This window comes from Saccopteryx bilineata, chromosome 10, assembly GCF_036850765.1.
Source record: "Saccopteryx bilineata isolate mSacBil1 chromosome 10, mSacBil1_pri_phased_curated, whole genome shotgun sequence".
NCBI classification, from domain to species: Eukaryota; Metazoa; Chordata; class Mammalia; order Chiroptera; family Emballonuridae; genus Saccopteryx; species Saccopteryx bilineata.
In genome coordinates, this window is record NC_089499.1 from 11,264,871 (window position 1) to 11,282,137 (window position 17,267).

Below are 17,267 nucleotides of genomic sequence, written 5' to 3' on the forward strand. Positions count from 1 at the left end.
ATCCAGCAGGTGATGTTCAGGCTTTCTGGGAGACGGTAAAACAGAGCGGGAAGCCAAGGAGGCGAGAAGGATCCCTTTAGGGTAGAAGCACAAACAAAGCTTTACAAGTTGGTAAGAGCAGCTCATACACGACTGGCTTCCTTTTCGAGCCCACATGCTGTTGGGGTTGCCGAGTAACCCTGCAGCCTGGGTGCCTTGGGCGTTGACCCTGTGGCCCACGGTCAGCAAGCAGTGCAGAGAAGCCCAGGGAGAGGACTCCTTCCCGGGGACGCTCCTGCACTAGCGAGGCGTCATCCACACTTGGCTGAATGTGTCTTACTTGGTTAGTATCTAAACTTGGGGTTGGAGATTTACTTCTGCAAGTGGAAGGGAAAAGAGGCCCCAGACAAGTAGTGCAAAGTAATGAGCATATGAACATGTTTAACTGCAGGCCAGTCCAGCTATGAGCGGCCTCAGCCCCCTGGAGGGAGAAGCTACTGATGGGAAAGAGGGTCTGAGAACTCGTCCAAGGGAAATCCTGGGCTCAGGGTTGACTTGGTCCAGGCCCGGAGTTTTGAAGCCTCCTGTGTCGTCCTCAATGCCAGAAAGCTGGCCGCAGACTCTGTGCTGTGCCAGCCCCTTGTTTTCCCAGAGGTTAAATGCCACCTGCCCAGCCCACCTCGTAGGGCGAGACCTGGGAATAGGTGAAATAATGTCAAAGACAAAACCTTAAAAGTGCCTTCTGGTATCATGCTACAGGACCTGGGGCATCAGAGAGTGCTGAGTTGCAGGACTGCTTCGGGGCGTGAATGGCTCAGCGCCCTGGAGCACGTGTCCCCTCCCCCTAGAGTGCCTCGAAGGAAGCACAGAGGCCCCGCGTTCTCTTCCCCGGGCCAGTGCGGCTGGGGCGAGGACCATTCCTGGGTTCTTTCTCCTGCGGGGAGACAGTTGGGCATAGCTGAGCTGGTATCCCTCTGGTGCTAGAGGGAATGTGACCACAGGCAGGAGGAACGTGACCACAGGCTTGCGGTCTCGCTCCTCAGACTTGCACTCTGGCCATCCGTCAACTGTTGACAGGCATTGTGAATCCAGGTCCAACACTGTAAAGCTCTTGAAGGGGTGTGTGGGGGGGTGCTGAAGTGAAAACAGCTCATCGCCATCAACCACACCTTGAGCTCCTGCCCTTTCCCTAATCCACCCGCCAGGTCCCCCCGCCTCCCTGCACCTGCGCCCCGCACACGCCAGCCCAGGTCCCCCCGCCTCCCTGCACCTGCGCCCCGCACACGCCAGCCCAGGTCCCCCCGCCTCCCTGCACCTGCGCCCCGCACACGCCAGCCCAGGTCCCCCCGCCTCCCTGCACCTGCGCCCCGCACACGCCAGCCCAGGTCCCCCCCCCCCCCCCCCCCCCCCGCCTCCCTGCACCTGCGCCCCGCACACGCCAGCCCAGGTCCCCCCTGCCTCCCTGCACCTGCACCCCGCACACGCCAGCCCTGGCCACAGAGGCAGAAACGACTCTGGAGGGAGGGAGAGCCACCTTTAATTGTACTTGATCGGGAGGGTGCAGGAGCTGTGGAGAGGGCAGGGGGCACTGAGGCCAAGCCGTCTCCCCGTGGACCCCCAGGAGCCTGAGTAGACTCCTGGGGTCGGGTCTCAGAGGGAAGTAGCACTAGGTGGTCAGCACTGCTCAGACTCAGAGATGAAAGCCATCCAGGCTGGCTGTTTGGGTGCAGGGGCAGGGGGTGGGGGACAGAGCTGGGGACTCTGTCCGCTGGAAGACAGAGCTGCCCCTTGGCATGTGGGGGGGCTGCAGGCGGCACCTCCAGCCAGGGCTGCCATTGGCTACTCTGTGAAGGCGTCGGCCGCCCACTGTAACACGCAGGACAGGTGGCCCTCGGAGAACCTGCTGCTCCCTCGGTTCAGCACAGGCAGGGCCCAAGGACCCACAGGGACGGGCGAGCTTGTGGCGACCAGATGTGCGCCCCTGCTCTGACGGTTCACATTCCAGTGTCCGCGCATGGAGTCCTGCCCAGGTGCGGGGAAGCACCACCTGTGTACTGTGAGTGTTCGTCACGGTGGAGGGCGAGCAGATGTGCCCTTGTGAGAAGAGGCTGGGGAGGGAGCGTGCCAGGCAGCTGGCCAGAAGGCTGGGGTGGCTCGGACACTCAGCCCAGCTCCGCCGTGGGCAAGTCACTGCCTGTCAGCCCCAGTGTCCTCATCTGGGAAATGGGGTGACAGCAGTCTGCCCCGTGGCATGCTGTCATGGGGACAAAAGCCTAGAGGAGGAGAAGACTGGGTGAACCCACTGTTCAGGGGCAGGAGGAAGGCTTTGAGCTCACCCGCTCCACAGAGCTTCTGCCTGCGCCAGGCCGCGCAGTGGGCCGTGTCCTCTGGCCTCTACACGGAAGGGCGTTTTGTGGTACTGCCATGTGAATTCTCTTCCATGTCCTGGGCTTGCCCCCTGCCTTCCAGGCACAGAGCCCCTGGTACCACTGGTGTTGAGTCCTCCAGGATCCAGGGAGGCCTGTTCTGCTGGTTGTCCTAAGAAACCTGGGACCAACCCTCAAGGTCTGTCCCCAAATGAAAGCTCTGATTTTCCCATCTGGGAGCAGTGATGTCAAACTTCTGTTGCTGGGGCAACTCATTGGCAGGGAACCTGTGGAAACGCGCTTGTCAGTAAAATCTGGGAACGGCCGGACATGGAAACATCTGGCTGTGTGTACCGATGACGGAGCTGTTGCCCACAGGCGCCTTTTATGTAGGTTAAATCTACCGAATCTATTCTGTTCCTCTAACCTGTGCTTGGTACATATGACCTTTTTTAACCTTATGCCTATATGATTCTGGGCCGCTGCAGAAGTATTATTTTAATGCATCACTCATAGGACCCCCAGGATTCTATTTTGTTTAATGGACTTTTCTACTAAGAGCATAAAAGACCGAGGCTGATTCAGCCAGGGCAGCTGGCTCACATATCCCTTTGGAATGCTTGCTGTCCATGTTATACAAGCTTCTTACTGTTTTCATGGAATAACAAAGATCTATTTTGAGTAAACGGTGGGTACATTTTAACCAGCTTCCACACAGTAGTGAAGCCTGCACTTGTATTAATGTATATGAAGAATGTTGTCTAGCTGTTTATATACTGTGTATATGTAAATTAAATGAGGTGGCTTCAGAAGTGGGAGGAGAATAAATCTAAGGTGCTTATTAACGTGTGTGTATGTCTGTATTTGTGTGATAAATTCTGAGTTATGGGTCCACTTTCCTGGGCCTGGCATACTGCAGGGGGATGTGTTGTGAGAAGTAAAATTCAGGTCCTCTTTGTCCGGTAAAGTCTAGACAGGTGCAAGGACTCAACCGGTTTTCAGCACTAATCCGCAGACAGTGGAGTGCAATCACGGGTCCAGGAAAGACCGTGGAAAAAACAAACTAGCAGTCGCAGTGCTGCTCCGGGGGCTGGGAGGCCTGCCTTCCATGCAAGCTCTGTCGCTTGCGTGGCTGTGTTCTCCTGAGTAGGCACCTTCCCCGCTCTGGGCTCTGTCTGGGCTCCTGTCTACTCTGAGGGTGATGGAGTTACTTCTTAGGACCAGCCCGATCACGAGATGGCCACCAGGGGGCGCAGCTGACAGCCAGCCGATAGGGAATGGGCCCTGAAGCAGAGGTCTTTCCTGTGGCAGCTGATAAAATTCCCAGAAAGGAATCAAACGCACCATCTCTAAACACGTTGAGAGATGCACACGCCACAGTTCTCTCCACCATCTGTCCTGCATCAAATCTTCTGGAGGAGGGCAGAGACTTCTAAAGCAAACAGCAGTGTTAGCGAGTTCTGGGATTTGCGAGTTGGCAGAGCCTTTAGATACCATCTGGTTCAACCCCCTCGTTGCTCAGGTTGGGGACGTTGAAGCCCATCCTCAGGAGCCAGTACAGTGTAGCCCAGAGCTCCTTCCCCTGGGCTGGGAGCAAGGTGCTGTCTACTACTTGGCAGCTCTTTCAGAGAATAAAAGGGGACCTTGTCCACAAAGGATGCCCTTTCTGCGACAGGGGGGCTGGGTGCCAGTTCGAGCTGATGAATCACCTTCCTTTTTCTCGGTTTCTACCCCCCGATGGGGCCAGGTAACCAAAGCACTGCCCGACAGCTCCCAAGCATCCTTGGCCATGCCAGGGGAAGAGGGAGGCTCAGAGAGGCAGGGACCCACCGGCGTGCCTGGAGGGGCACTTCCTGGCTCCGCTGAGGCAGCCCTAAGAGATTGCTGGGTCAGGTGTGCAAGGCACAGCCTATAAAGGTCACTGAAGAACATGAAGGAGGATATCGTTGTGACTGGGATGAAAACGAGCTTCCCAAACAGAAAACTCTCACAGGCAGAACCCTTAAAGCAACTGATGAATTTGATTACATACAAGTAAGGATTTCATGGGCAAAGTTAAGTCATAGGAGACGATTACAATAAAACCAGTAAGGGATTAATATACAGCCAATTTCTGTACATCAGCAAGAGAGATAGCCACCTCAACAGAAAACACGAGCAGACAATTTAAAGATGAGAAAACCCCAAAAGCTAATAAGCATACGAAGATGTTTAAAATCATTAGAAATATAGAGAAATACATACGATAACAACAGTCATATAACACCCTATGCCTATTAGTTTGGAAAACCTTAGAAAGCTGGATGGCACCAAGTGTTGAGGGACTGTGGGGATATAGGACTTCACACATGGCACATCAAAAGCAGTGCTACCATTACAGGTTAAACTGTGTCTCCCCCACCTCCACCCAATTCATATATTGAAGTCCTGACCCCCAGTACCTTAGAGTATGACTATATTTGGAGACAGGGCCTTTAAAAGGTAATTAAGGTGGCCCTGGCCGGTTGGCTCAGCGGTAGAGCGTTGGCCTGGCGTGCGGGAGACCACAGGTTCGATTCCCGGCCAGGGCACATAGGAGAAGCGCCCATTTGCTTCTCCCCCCCCCCCTTCCTCTCTGTCTCTCTCTTCCCCTCCCGCAGCCAAGGCTCCATTAGAGCAAATATGGCCCGGGCGCTGGGGATGGCTCCTTGGCCTCTGCCCCAGGCGCTAGAGTGGCTCTGGTCGCGGCAGAGCGACGCCCCGGAGGGGCAAAGCATCGCCCCTGGTGGGCGTGCCAGGTGGATCCCCGTTGGGCCATGCAGGAGTCTGTCTGACTGTCTCTCCCCGTTTCCAGCTTCAGAAAAAAGAAGAAGAAAAAAAAGGTAATTAAGGTAAAACGAGGTCATATGGGTGGGCCCAAATCCAATATGATGGGTGTTCTTGTAAGAAGAGATTAATACCCAGACGCATACAGAGAGAAGACCACAGGTTACAGGGAGAAGGTGGCTGTCCACAAGCCAGAGAGAAGACTCAGAAGAAACCAACCCTGCTGACACCTTGTTCTCTGACTTCTAGCCTCCAGAACTGGAAGAAAATAAATTTCTGTTCTGTAGTCCACCAAGTCTGTGGTCCTCTGTTACAGCAGCTCTGGCTGATTAATACAGCTGCCTACCCACATGGAGTGTGCACACACCTCGTGATATGGAAACTTCACCCCTGGTTTTACACCTCAGGGACATTCTGACACAGACCCTTAAGGGGACGTGTATGAAGACAAGTGTCTGCTGAAGCATCATCTGTGTTGGCAGAAAGCATCTGTGTGCTGATCATGGACAGGAAGAGTGACCATGCAGCCGGCAGAAGTGCCAGGTTTAGCTATAACTTAGTGACGTGGATGGTGCTTCAAAATGTAAAACCGAGTGAAAAATAACATTTATGTGATTAGAAATTTATGCACACTATTTTGTAAGAATACATTTTAAAAAGATGACGTCAGAGTAATGGCTGCGTGAAAGATACCTTTAACCTCTCCACGCTTGAAATTTCAAGAAACTGAACAGCTATAATTCAGGGAAGGAATCCCAGCTGGGCTGGCAGTCCCGCCCAAGAGGTCCACGCACCAAAGGTGGAAGGGCAAAAACGGCGGAGGAAGATAAGAGGCAGTCGCAGTCCCTTCGGGAGAGGGGAGAAACCTGGAATGACTGGGTCTTCTCCTGCCGGAGGAGCGGAGAGATTGGGGGGAATTTGGTGTGATATCAAACCAGAGCCGGCAGAGCGTGGGGTCACCCCCAGTGTTCCCACCGTCGGTCTGCAGTCCGCACTTAGAGATGCAAAAATACAAAGTGCCGACCCCCAGCCTCGCAGATACAGCCTCCCTCCCCTCGCGCGGATACGAGAGTGGCAGAGACATACCTCACAGCTGAAAAACAGAGGGGGGGCCTCTGTGCTCTGTGTCTGGTCCCCTGCTCCGTTCTGATGCAGGGAGGGGCACCCCAAAGCCCGAAATCGCCATTGCTAAAGCCGTAAAGCCCTCGCAAGTTCTGCCCGTCATCACGACTGCAGCCCCGCCTCCACCTTTGCGACAGCAGCTTCTCAGAAGACTTCAGCCTGGGGTTTTACAGAGCTAACGCTTGTAACCCAGCGCCACCTACTGGGAAAAGATAGACAAACATCTTGGGAATATTTTCTTCTAATTTTTTTGTCTTTCTTTAGTTCCTTTTGTGGTTGTTGTTTTGTTGATGTTTATTGTTTTGGGGGTATTTTTTATTTTTGCGTTTTTCTTTCATTTTTAATTTAAATTTATTTTTATATTTTTTGTTGTTCTTTGCTTGATTTTTTTTTTTTAACAATACCACTCTCAAATGCCGTCAAGGCAGAAAAGAAGGAATATCATGATTACCCAAGAAAGAGACAGAGTTCAGAAAGAAAATGAATCAGGGAGCACCAAAATATATATGATATCTACTAACAGATCTAAACAATAGATAAAAATGCAATCATAGTTAGAGATTTCACACCATTGATGGTGTTAGGTAGATCATCCAAACAGAAGATGAATAAGGAAATAGCCTTAAATGACATATTAAACCAAATGGACATAATAGACATTTATAGGATATTTGATCTCAGAACATCAGGTTATACATTCTTTTCCAGTGTGCATAGAACATTCTCAAGGACAGATCATATGCTGGGCCACAAAACCAACTTCAACAAATTAAATAAGATTGACCATAAAGCTTTAAAATTAGAATTCAACTGCAAAAAGGAAGTAAAGAATCCCACAAGCCTGACCTGTGGTGGCACAGTGGATAAAGTGTCAACCTGGAATGCTGAGGTTGTTGGTTTGAAACCCTGGGTTTGCCTGGTTAAGGCACATATGGGAGTTGATGCTTCCTGTTCCTCCCTTTTTCTTCTCTCTTTCTCTTCCCTCTTTAAAATGAATAAATATTTTTTTTAAACTATATAAAAAAAGAATTCCACAAAAATGTGGAAATTAAACAACATAATTCCAAAAAATGACTGGGTCAAAGACAAAATAAGAACAGTGATCAAAAGATATATTCAGACAGGCCCTGGCCAGTTGGCTCAGTGGTAGAGCATCGGCCTGGCATGTAGGAGTCCTGGTTCGATTCCCAGCTAGGGCACACAGGAGAAGTGCCCATCTGCTTCTCCACCTCTCCCGCTCTCCTTCCTCTCTGTCTCTCTCTTCCCCTCCTGCAGCCAGGGCTCCATTGGAGCAAAGTTGGCCTGGGCGCTGGGGATAGCTCCATGGCCTCTGCCTCAGGCGCTAGAATGGCTCTGGTTGCAACAGAGCAATGCCCCAGATGGGCAGAGCATCGCCCCCTGTGGGCATGCCAGGTGGATCCCGGCCGGGAGCATGCAGGAGTCTGACTGCCTCCCCATTTTCAGCTTTGGAAAAATACAAAAAAAAAAAAAAAAGATATATTCAGAGAAACAAGAATGACAACACAACATACCAAAACTTCTGGGATGCAGCAAAAGCAGAAATAAGAGGGAAGTTTATATCATTACAGGCTTATATCGAGAAATAAGAGAACTCCCAAGTAAACAACCTAGCATTATATCTGCAAGAACTAGGAAAAGGAGAACAAAGGCAACCCAAAGTCAGCAGAAGAAAGGAAACAGTAAAAACTAGAGCAGAACTAAATGAAATAGAGAACAACAAGCTATAGAAAAAATTAATACAACAAAGAGCTGGTTCTTTGAAAGATCAGTAAAAGTGATAAGCCCCTGGCTAGACTCATTAAGGAAAAAAGAGCAAGGACTCATATAAACAAAATCCAAAATGAAAAAGGAGAAATTATAAACATCATAGATATACAAATGATCATACTAGAATACTATGAAAGATTATATGCCACCAAATTCAACAATCTAGAAGAAAAGAATAAATCCCCAGAAGTATACAATCTTCCTAGACTGAGTCACAAAGAAGTGGAAAACCTAAATAGACCTATAAGCAGGAAAGAAATAGAAACAGCTATCAAAACCTCTCCCCCAAATAAAAGTCCAGGGCCAGCTGGTTATACTAATGAACATCAAAGAAAATTTGGTACTTATCATTCTCAAAGTCTTTCAGAAACTTAAAGAAGAAGCAATATTCCCTAACACATTTTATGAGGCCAACATAACCCTGATACCAAAACCTGGGAAGGTATCAGGAAAACTACAGACCAATATCTCTAATGAATACAGATGCAAAAATCCTAAACAAAATTCTAGCAAATCAAATACCTCACATAAAAAACAAAACAAAAAAACAACATCATAATCTAGTGAGATTCATTCCAGGAGCACAAGGATGGTTCAACATGCACAAATTGATCAATAAAATACACCATATCAATAAAACAAAGAACAAAAATCATATGATTCTCTCAATAGATGCAGAAAAAGCATTCGATAAGATACATCCATTTATGCTTAAAACACTCAATAAAATGGGTATAGAAGGAAAGAACCTCAACATAATAAAGGCCATATGTGACAAACCATCAGCTGCTATCATACTCAATGGTGAAAAACTGAAAGCTTTTTATCTAAAATCAGAAACAAGACAGGGATGCCCACTCTCTCCACTCTTATTCAACATAGTACTGGAAGTCTTAGCCAAAGCAATCAGGCAAGAGAAAGAAATAAAAGGCATCCATGTCAGGAAAGAAGAAGTAAAGGTATCATTTTTTTGCAGATGACATGATCCTGTATAGAAAACCCCAAAGGTTCCACTGAAAAACTATTAGAACAATAAACAAATACAGTAAAGTTGTGGGATACAAAATCAATATACAAAAGTCTACTGCTTTCCTATGAAACTTCAGAAATGAATTGAAAAAAACAATTCTTTTTACAATCGCAACAACAACAGAAATACCTGGGAATAAACTTAACATAGGATGAGAAGGACCTATATATTCTGCTCACAAAAATCAGGGGATATTTTATCATTTCATATGCATGTTGAAATATCCCCTAATTTTTGTGAGCAGTATACTAAAAACTACAAAGCATTATTAAAAGAAATTGAAAATGACACAATGAAATGAAAAAGAGTGGAGATCTTGCCCTGGGGGTGCTCAAGCCTGCCTGAACTTGATGAGGCTTCAAAGGCCTGCCTTTAGGGGCTCTAAACCTCCCATGCTGCCAGACTGCTTGTCCCTCCAGGGCTGAAGGTCGTCTTCAGCGGGTCAGCGGGATGGGAACTGAAGCCAAAGCTGAGACTGTAATGGTCAGGGAGAGCGTCTGGAACCCACGGGCAGGGAGAGCAGAGAAAGGGAGAGTGTAGAGGGAAAAGCAGGAGGCTGGAAGCTGGCCCCGGCCACTGGGGACTCTCTCCTTCCAACATCCAGGCTTTTGACCAGCAGTTTCTTGGCGGAGACTCTTTTCCACGTGAGGTACTGAGCTGAAGGCCTCTCATAGGGACAAGCAACACAGCGGCAGGGGGACAGAGGTGCCCTCCACGCAAGGCCTTTCTCCCGCCCCAGAAATAGCCTATTCTGGCCCCAGAGCCCAGAGCGTGAGCCTGGGGAAGTGAAGCTGAACAGGGGCGGGGTTGGGAGGGGTGAAGGGGACCAGGACCACCGTTGCCGAGTGGTTGTTCCAGGCACATTTTCGGAGGCTGGCCCAGGGATCAGAGCAGGGGCCAGGGGCAAGGACCGCAAAGCCAGCATTGGGCTGAATTTTCTCATAGAGCTGTCCGGCAAGGCGCGGGAGGTGGCTAGCTCTCCGCCCTGAAGGTGAGCCAGCTGAGGTACAATGAAGTGTCGGATGGAACCTTGGAACATGCTGTCCCCATCCCGAAGGCATTGTCTCGCCCTGGAGGCTGGTGTCCGCCAGGACATCTTTCTATCTCCCCGGGTGCCTCCTGTGTGTTCGTCCCACGCCCGACGCCAGTCGCAGGAAACAGCCCGTGCCAGCTCCCATTTGAAGAGTAAATATTAGTCTTTTCAAGAGCTGCCTGTTCTCTATCATTCAGCGCCAAGGACACCAAGCCGGGGGTGGGGGAGACCTCTTGGTCCCCACGCCCAGATGGAATCCGTGAGCCCAGGCCATTGCTGCCACGGAGGGCTGGAGAAACAGGCCTCCTCGTGTCCAGGCAGGCATCCCCTCCCAGTCACTGGAGCCCTGGAGTCCCTTCTCGGGGGAGATTGGACACACTGAGGCCCCCAACCCCTAGCGTGGGGGCTCTCCTCACGGACTGTCCAGGCTGCAGCCACAGGGGCAGGCGACCACAGGTTTGACCGGGCCCTCAGGGTCTCCGGGCCCAGCTCTGACGCATACGGTCTAAGCTTCTGATACCAGGGAGGGGGGATGACCCGCTCCTGCCTCAGTGACCACCCCTCCACCTAGCCCCGCACCCCGCTCACTTGCTTCTGTAACTTCTCTCGAGTCATCTGACTCCTGCGGTACAGGGTCAGCTCCATGAGGGCGGGGCCTCTGCCTGGCCACTGCTGAACCCTCAGCGCCTGGACCTCGGCACACAGTTAGTGTGCAGTCACTTTTTGCTGAACGGAGGTACTGATGTTAATACTTTGGGAATATTGACTAGCTATAGTTCTCTTTCCTTAGCCCTTGGAATTCCATTCCTCTGAAGGCACTCCACCACTGTGACCCTGGGGAAGGGCGAGGCAGGTGAATGCCACCTCAGGCAGAGGGAGGAGGACGGGGCCAAGGGGAGGGAAGGCCACCATCAGCTGACAAATAGTGGGAAAAGGAAGGGGGCAAACCTTTCAGACATGTGTCCTGGTCCCAACCTCTGGGATGAAATCTTGAGGAGGAAACACTGAAAGCTGTAAATAGAGGGGTCATGTGTCCCGTTCTGCGCAGGGACGACAACCTCCCAGACAGCTGTGCACCTGCGGTGGCTCTGTCAGATAAAAATGGCGGAGTTACAGGTTTGATGGCAAGAAGGTCTGAGCACCACCAAGCCTCCCTGAGCCCCCAGAAGCCTGGAGGGGATCTGGGGGTTCCTGCATGTTCCACAGGGTGTGAGGAAGGTGGCTGAATTGGCGCTGGTGGGTCTGTCATGGTGCTGCCATGGCACGTGGTGAGGTGAGCCTGTCACAGAGGGCAGCTCACACAAGACTGGGTGGAGGTACGGCAAGACTGGAGGGAGTCTGAGGGGCCAGAGCGAGCCTGGTGGGGCTGGGTCAGCCCTGGGGGCTCAGCCATGGGAACAGGCTCTGAGTGCCCCAGCATAGGCATCAGCCACAGGCCGGCGAGTGTCCTTGAAAACTCTAGTGCAGAGGGCAGCACGGGACTTTCGTGTGAGGCTCCTTTCCTCTGCCACCTGGAAGCCACTCATAGGGACCCTCTGCCTTATATCCTAGTGCCCTGCCCTTGCCAGTTCCTGCAGGGAGAGCTGACAGCCCTTTGCCTCTGCTGCACCACGGAGCAGAGTCCCTCTGAACCCCAGTAAGGGATGCCTGAAACAACTGGCTTGTCACCTCTCCCTGCCGGGCCTGGAAGTCTCAGGCTCTGGCCTGGGCCCACCTTGAGCTGATAGATGGTGGGAGCCAGCGGTTCACGCAGGTGACCGACCAGCTCAATAACCCTCCTTTATTTTGGCGTTTCACAGTTCTCGGTTCCTCATTCCTGTGTCCCGGTTGCAGGTTCTTGTCTCGGGCTCTGCTTTCTGGGGGACGTAGGTTACCAGGCCACCTGAGCCTCTGTGCTGGAAATTATCCGTGGCACTTGGCATTCCTCTCTGGCCCCCTCCAGAGTACCCAGTGTTGTAGGGGCTAGAAGGCTAAAGCCTGCCTTTCCCAGAAGCCCTTGCTGCTGGGTGGGATCTGGAGACACCTCAGGCTCTGCCAGAAGGAAGCACTTTGGGGGAGAGGTGAAGGGCACAGGGGGCTGGGGGCCCTGCTTCCTGCCGCCGTTGGCTGCTGGGTGGGATCTGGCACACACGAGTTTTTGCAGCAGAAGGACACTGTGTTCCTTCCACTTTATTGTCACCAGCTTAATGGATGTCCAGCTAGGACGTTGACAATAATTCCCTGCAGGGGTGGTGTGACCGCGAAGTATAGTAGTACGCCCAACTTCCATTCCTCCAGATCTTTCTACACTTAATTTCCTTCATGATTTTCTTTCTGCAGAATATCCCTAGAATGCTTTCTGTTTCCTGCTCTGAACAGTGGCTGATTTGACTTCCTCACCTCTCCCATACCCTACACCACCCGGCTCAGGTAGGGGGACCGGACAGGCCACACATTTATCCAACAAGACATCTGAAAAAAGACCAGGAGCCAGACTCCGCTGGTTACCTACTCAACAGCCTTCTTCCTTATCAGATCAGCTTCCCTTCCAGAAGCCCGGTCTTTCTTGCAGCCAGGGCTTGGGTATGTGATCTATCTAGTCAGAAGGTGGCTTCTGGGATAGTTTATCTTCCCTGATAAAAAGAGACACAGGAAACATTCTCCTCCCTGCCAGGGGCTGGCGGGTTCTGTGAGAACATGATGCTTGGGCCAGCAACAGCCATCTCACAACATAGGGTAGTAAGTCTACAGGCAAAAGTCAATGTACAGCCCTGGCCGGTTGGCTCAGTGGTAGAGCGTCGGCCTGGCGTGCAGGAGTCCCGGGTTCGATTCCCGGCCAGGGCACACAGGAGAAGCGCCCATCTGCTTCTCCAGCCCCTCCCCCTCTCCTTCCTCTCTGTCTCTCTCTTCCCCTCCCACAGCCAAGGCTCCATTGGAGCAAAGTTGGCCTGGGCGCTGAGGATGGCTCTATAGCCTCTGCCTCAGGCGCTAGAATGGCTCTGGTTGCAACAGAGCAACGCCCTAGATGGGCAGAGCATCGCCCCCTGGTGGGCATGCCAGATGGATCCCGGTCGGGTGCATGCGGGAGTCTGTCTGACTGCCTCCCGTTTCCAGCTTCAGAAAAACACACACACACACACACACACACACACACACACACACACACACACAAAGTCAATGTACAGAAGATGACAGAGTGAACAGATAAAAAGTACCTACACCTAGGATGACATTGTCAAGCCACCGAATTAACCCTATAGCTGCCTACTTCCAGCAGGCATCACCCTGGCAGGACCCCGTCTCTCTGAGCCCACACAAGGACCGTTCAGAGCTCTTCCGAGTTCTTCCCATGTGGACATGTGAGGTCCCAGGGACGCTGGGGCCTCTGGGAGCTGAGCAAGTGAGGCCTCGCCTGGGGTGTCATGTTTAAGGAGGTGGCGCAGAACTCAGCCATCAGGGCAAAGTGGATTTTTTTAAAAAAATAAAAACAAATGCAAAAATACACAATTGACAAAATATGAAGATTTTAAAATAAAGAAACCGAAGAATCAGTGCTGCCAGCTACGTCTGCTCTACTTGTGTTTCCTCATGGGACACACCCAGTGACTCTCAGCTGTGACAGCCCCCACACCAAAGCAGGGCTCTGGGCTTTTGAGAACTGGGTTCGAGACCGGGGTCTACCAATGCCTTGCTGGTGATCCCAAGCAAGTCCCTTCCCTTCTCTCTGGACTTTGGTTACCTTGTCTGTCCTGCATGGGAGATGGGGCATTGCCCGGATGACCGTCTTCCTTGTCCGTGGCCCACTAAGGTTACTGTCCCTGCTCCTAGGAGGTTGTGTCTCCAGGGCCATTGACTCCTGGCGATTAATATCTCGGCAGCCCCTGGCCTGATCAGGGTGTTTAATGACTGCCAGCTGTGGCTCCAGCCCCTCCCCCTGCAGAGATAAGAGCAGTTCCCGTTCCCACATGGGGGAGGTAAGGGGAGGCAGGGTCACTGCTCGTTAAAACAGGCTCTGGGTGAGTGGTGGGAATGGAGGGGCTGACACTTAACCACCCTCACCCCCGCCCCTCCCAGGCTCATCACACCTGACAGCAGTGCCTCGGGATAGACTCCCTGTGCACCCCGCTCCCCGGGGCTGCCCTGGTCTCCCCACCCCCTGCCGGGCCCTGTTAGTTTAGATTCTGATTCCAACATCCTTGGGGCTTCTCCCCAGGTGTCCCACAGATACTACATTCAGCACGTCCCAAACCACCAGCCCCCCTCCTCCTTCTTCCTCACCAGACGATGAACTGGAAACTTTCCCCAGGCCTGCCCCTGGGGCCCTTATTGGCAGCCAGAGCGGCCTGCCCCAAGTCCACCCTCACCCACTTGGCCTCATTGAAGAAGCCTCCGCTGGGTCCCCAGCTCCTGCTCACCTGGACTCAGGCCTCCCTGGCACCTGTCATGCTCCCTTAGGACCCGGAAACCCCCACCTAGTCCTCAGAGACCACCCCGAAGTGGCCTCCCCTGGGAAGCTGCTCCCAATCCATTCTGCTGGCAGACGGCCACCCTATGTGGGCAGCCTGTGCCCGGCATGGCAGGAACCATCCACATGTTGGCCTCTGCCATCACGGTGATGGTGGCCCTCTGTGCCAGGATGGTGGCTGGGGGGGGGGGGGGCTCCTTGCCCTTGTCTCCCCAGGAGGCGACCACCTGAGTTAATTGGCCTTTGCTCTCGAGGACTGGGGTCAGAGCTTGGTCAAATCAAGGCCTAGCCTGTGGCGAGCCAGAGGCCAGGCTTTACTTGCAGTCCCCGCTGGGCTTGGGACAGGGATCACTCTTTGCAGCAGTGGTCAGCGGCCTGGGTCTCCTTAATTCCTGGGGCCAGCAGTTCAACGACCTCACCACCTTCTCCCTCTTGTATCTCACTCTGAAACGGAGCTGAGTGGAGAGAGAGGACTGCTTTTCCTGTCATCAGGCCAACGGCATGTTTGGGGCCCTAAGCTCAACCGGGGTGAAGTCCTTGAGGTGCCCACCAGGTGGCGATAGAGATGAGCTGGTCTCACCTGACAAGTGCCCTACAGGCAGGCGGGGGCCCCTGGAGCTGGAGGGGAGAGGGGGTGCAGGAGAAATTCATTTTATGGTCACCCCCACTGCACCTCTAATTCACAGGCAAGCTGCCAGCCCAAGACAGTGTTTGAGCTTGACCCTATTGCTGAATGCCCACCACTGGGCTTCCCGCCTCCCGCCACCTCTCAGGGCACGGCCCCACCAACGGCCCCTATTTTTCCATCCCTATCTTGGATAACTCTGTGTTTCATTCGGTTTCCCTTCTGGCTGATAACTCTGCTCCTCTCCCCGGGCTCTCTCCTTACCCTGCAGCCATGGCTCACTAATGGTGGGATTTCAAGTCTCCAGTAGGCTGGGCCCAGCTAGTCTGAGGGCTCCTCCTGGTACTTACACCCCTCAGGCAGTTGGTGGGGCTCCTGATCTGGAAGGCAGGGTGCTGCCCTTTCCCCTGCAAACATTTTGCTTCTAGATCTTGTTGGCTCCTCCCATTTGTTTCCCGTCTTCCCCCACCCCTTCTACCAGCCCAAGCTCATCTGTCAGTTCTCTGACCTTGTTCTCTGCGCAGCCTTCACCCTTTGTGTGTCCCTTGGTCCCTAGGTGCTTGGGTCACCCCCTCCCACTGCTCTCTTCCTCCAGAGCCCAGAGGGCAGCCGCCTCCTCATTAGCCACCTAAGCCTTAGCCAGGAACTAAGCTAAACCATCCCGCACCCTCCCCTGCTGGGCGGATGGAGAAACTAAGACCCAAAGAGGGACAGGGACCTGCTCGTGATCTTTGAAGCAGTCCGACACAGAATCGGGACTAAAAGGCTAGGGCGAGGTCTTTTGGACCTTACTGAGCAGGACGGAGGTGGACAAGGTCTCTGGTGCCAGCTCAGGGAGTCCTTGAGTAGGCAGTGGGCAGAAAAGAACCAGAGAGAGTGAGCAACATACCCCAGCTGGGTGAGAGGAGCATGGGCAGACTGCCTGTTTCCTACCTCTCATCTCTCGTCCCTGGGAGTAGTAAGGATGTGAGACTCTCTGGGAAGACTGGAACAAATCCCAGGCCAGCCCTCCTCCACCCGCCCCTCATTGGTAGTCACCATTGTTGGCCTAGGCAGGGGGAGGGAAGACAAAGCTAAGGGCACTGCCTCCTTCTCTGTCCTACAGTTGACATACACAGGGCAGGCATGGCTCGTGGATCTAGATGAAGAGGGTTTGCTACTCCTGGACATGCAGGACCACAGATCAAAGGGTATTTGCCTGTGGCTGCCTCTGATCTAGGTTCACGGGCACTCTTATCCTGGCCTGACTACCTCTGACTCAGGCCTCTCAGCAGGGTGCTGGGCTGGGGTTGTCCTTGAAGGGTTCTGGGATGGTACCAATAGCCCAAGCCTTCGAAGGAGACTTGCGGGCAGATCTGAGCCTTTGCCAGCCCATTCTGGCTTCCTTTTTACCAGCCTGGCATCCCTCTCCTGCTCCTGCAGAAAGACAAACTCCTTGCAAGTTTGTAGGACATTTAAGCCAAGGAGATCAGCTCAGGTAATGGCTTTGGAGACATCTCTTGCTGATTGACATCATCTAAATCATCGGATTGCCTCTATATGTAAATCTGTTAATGGTGTTGTCTGTGTTCACTCACTTGTTTGGTGACATTTGCTCTGTCCTCTATCTCTCTGTCTTCCTTCTCTTGGCTGAACCCTGTCAATGGCAACATGATTCTGTCATCCCCCGTGGGCTCCTTGTCTGCAGAAATGGCTGCAGCCTGTGAAATGCTCAGACTTAACCATATCTGGGACCGCGGGCAGCTTTGTGAGCTGTTTCAAATTGATCCAAGAATAGAACTGTCTCTTTTTGTCTGGATTTTGGGGGTGTGAGAGACACAATGAGAACCTGTTATAACTTCTTCATACTTAGAAGGGAAGATACCCCTCAGTGATATGACAGTTGAAGACCCTTAGAACTGTGTGCTTTTCACATGGAATATATTCTGCCCAAAGCCAAAGGGTTGGCTTCAGTGCCTCCCTCTTCCAAATGGGGCAAAATAGCCACAAGTTGGAAGGTAGTCCTCATCTTAGGTCACATGGGAACATCAACCATCAGGGAACACAAGTCAATACAATACAACATTTATTGTTGC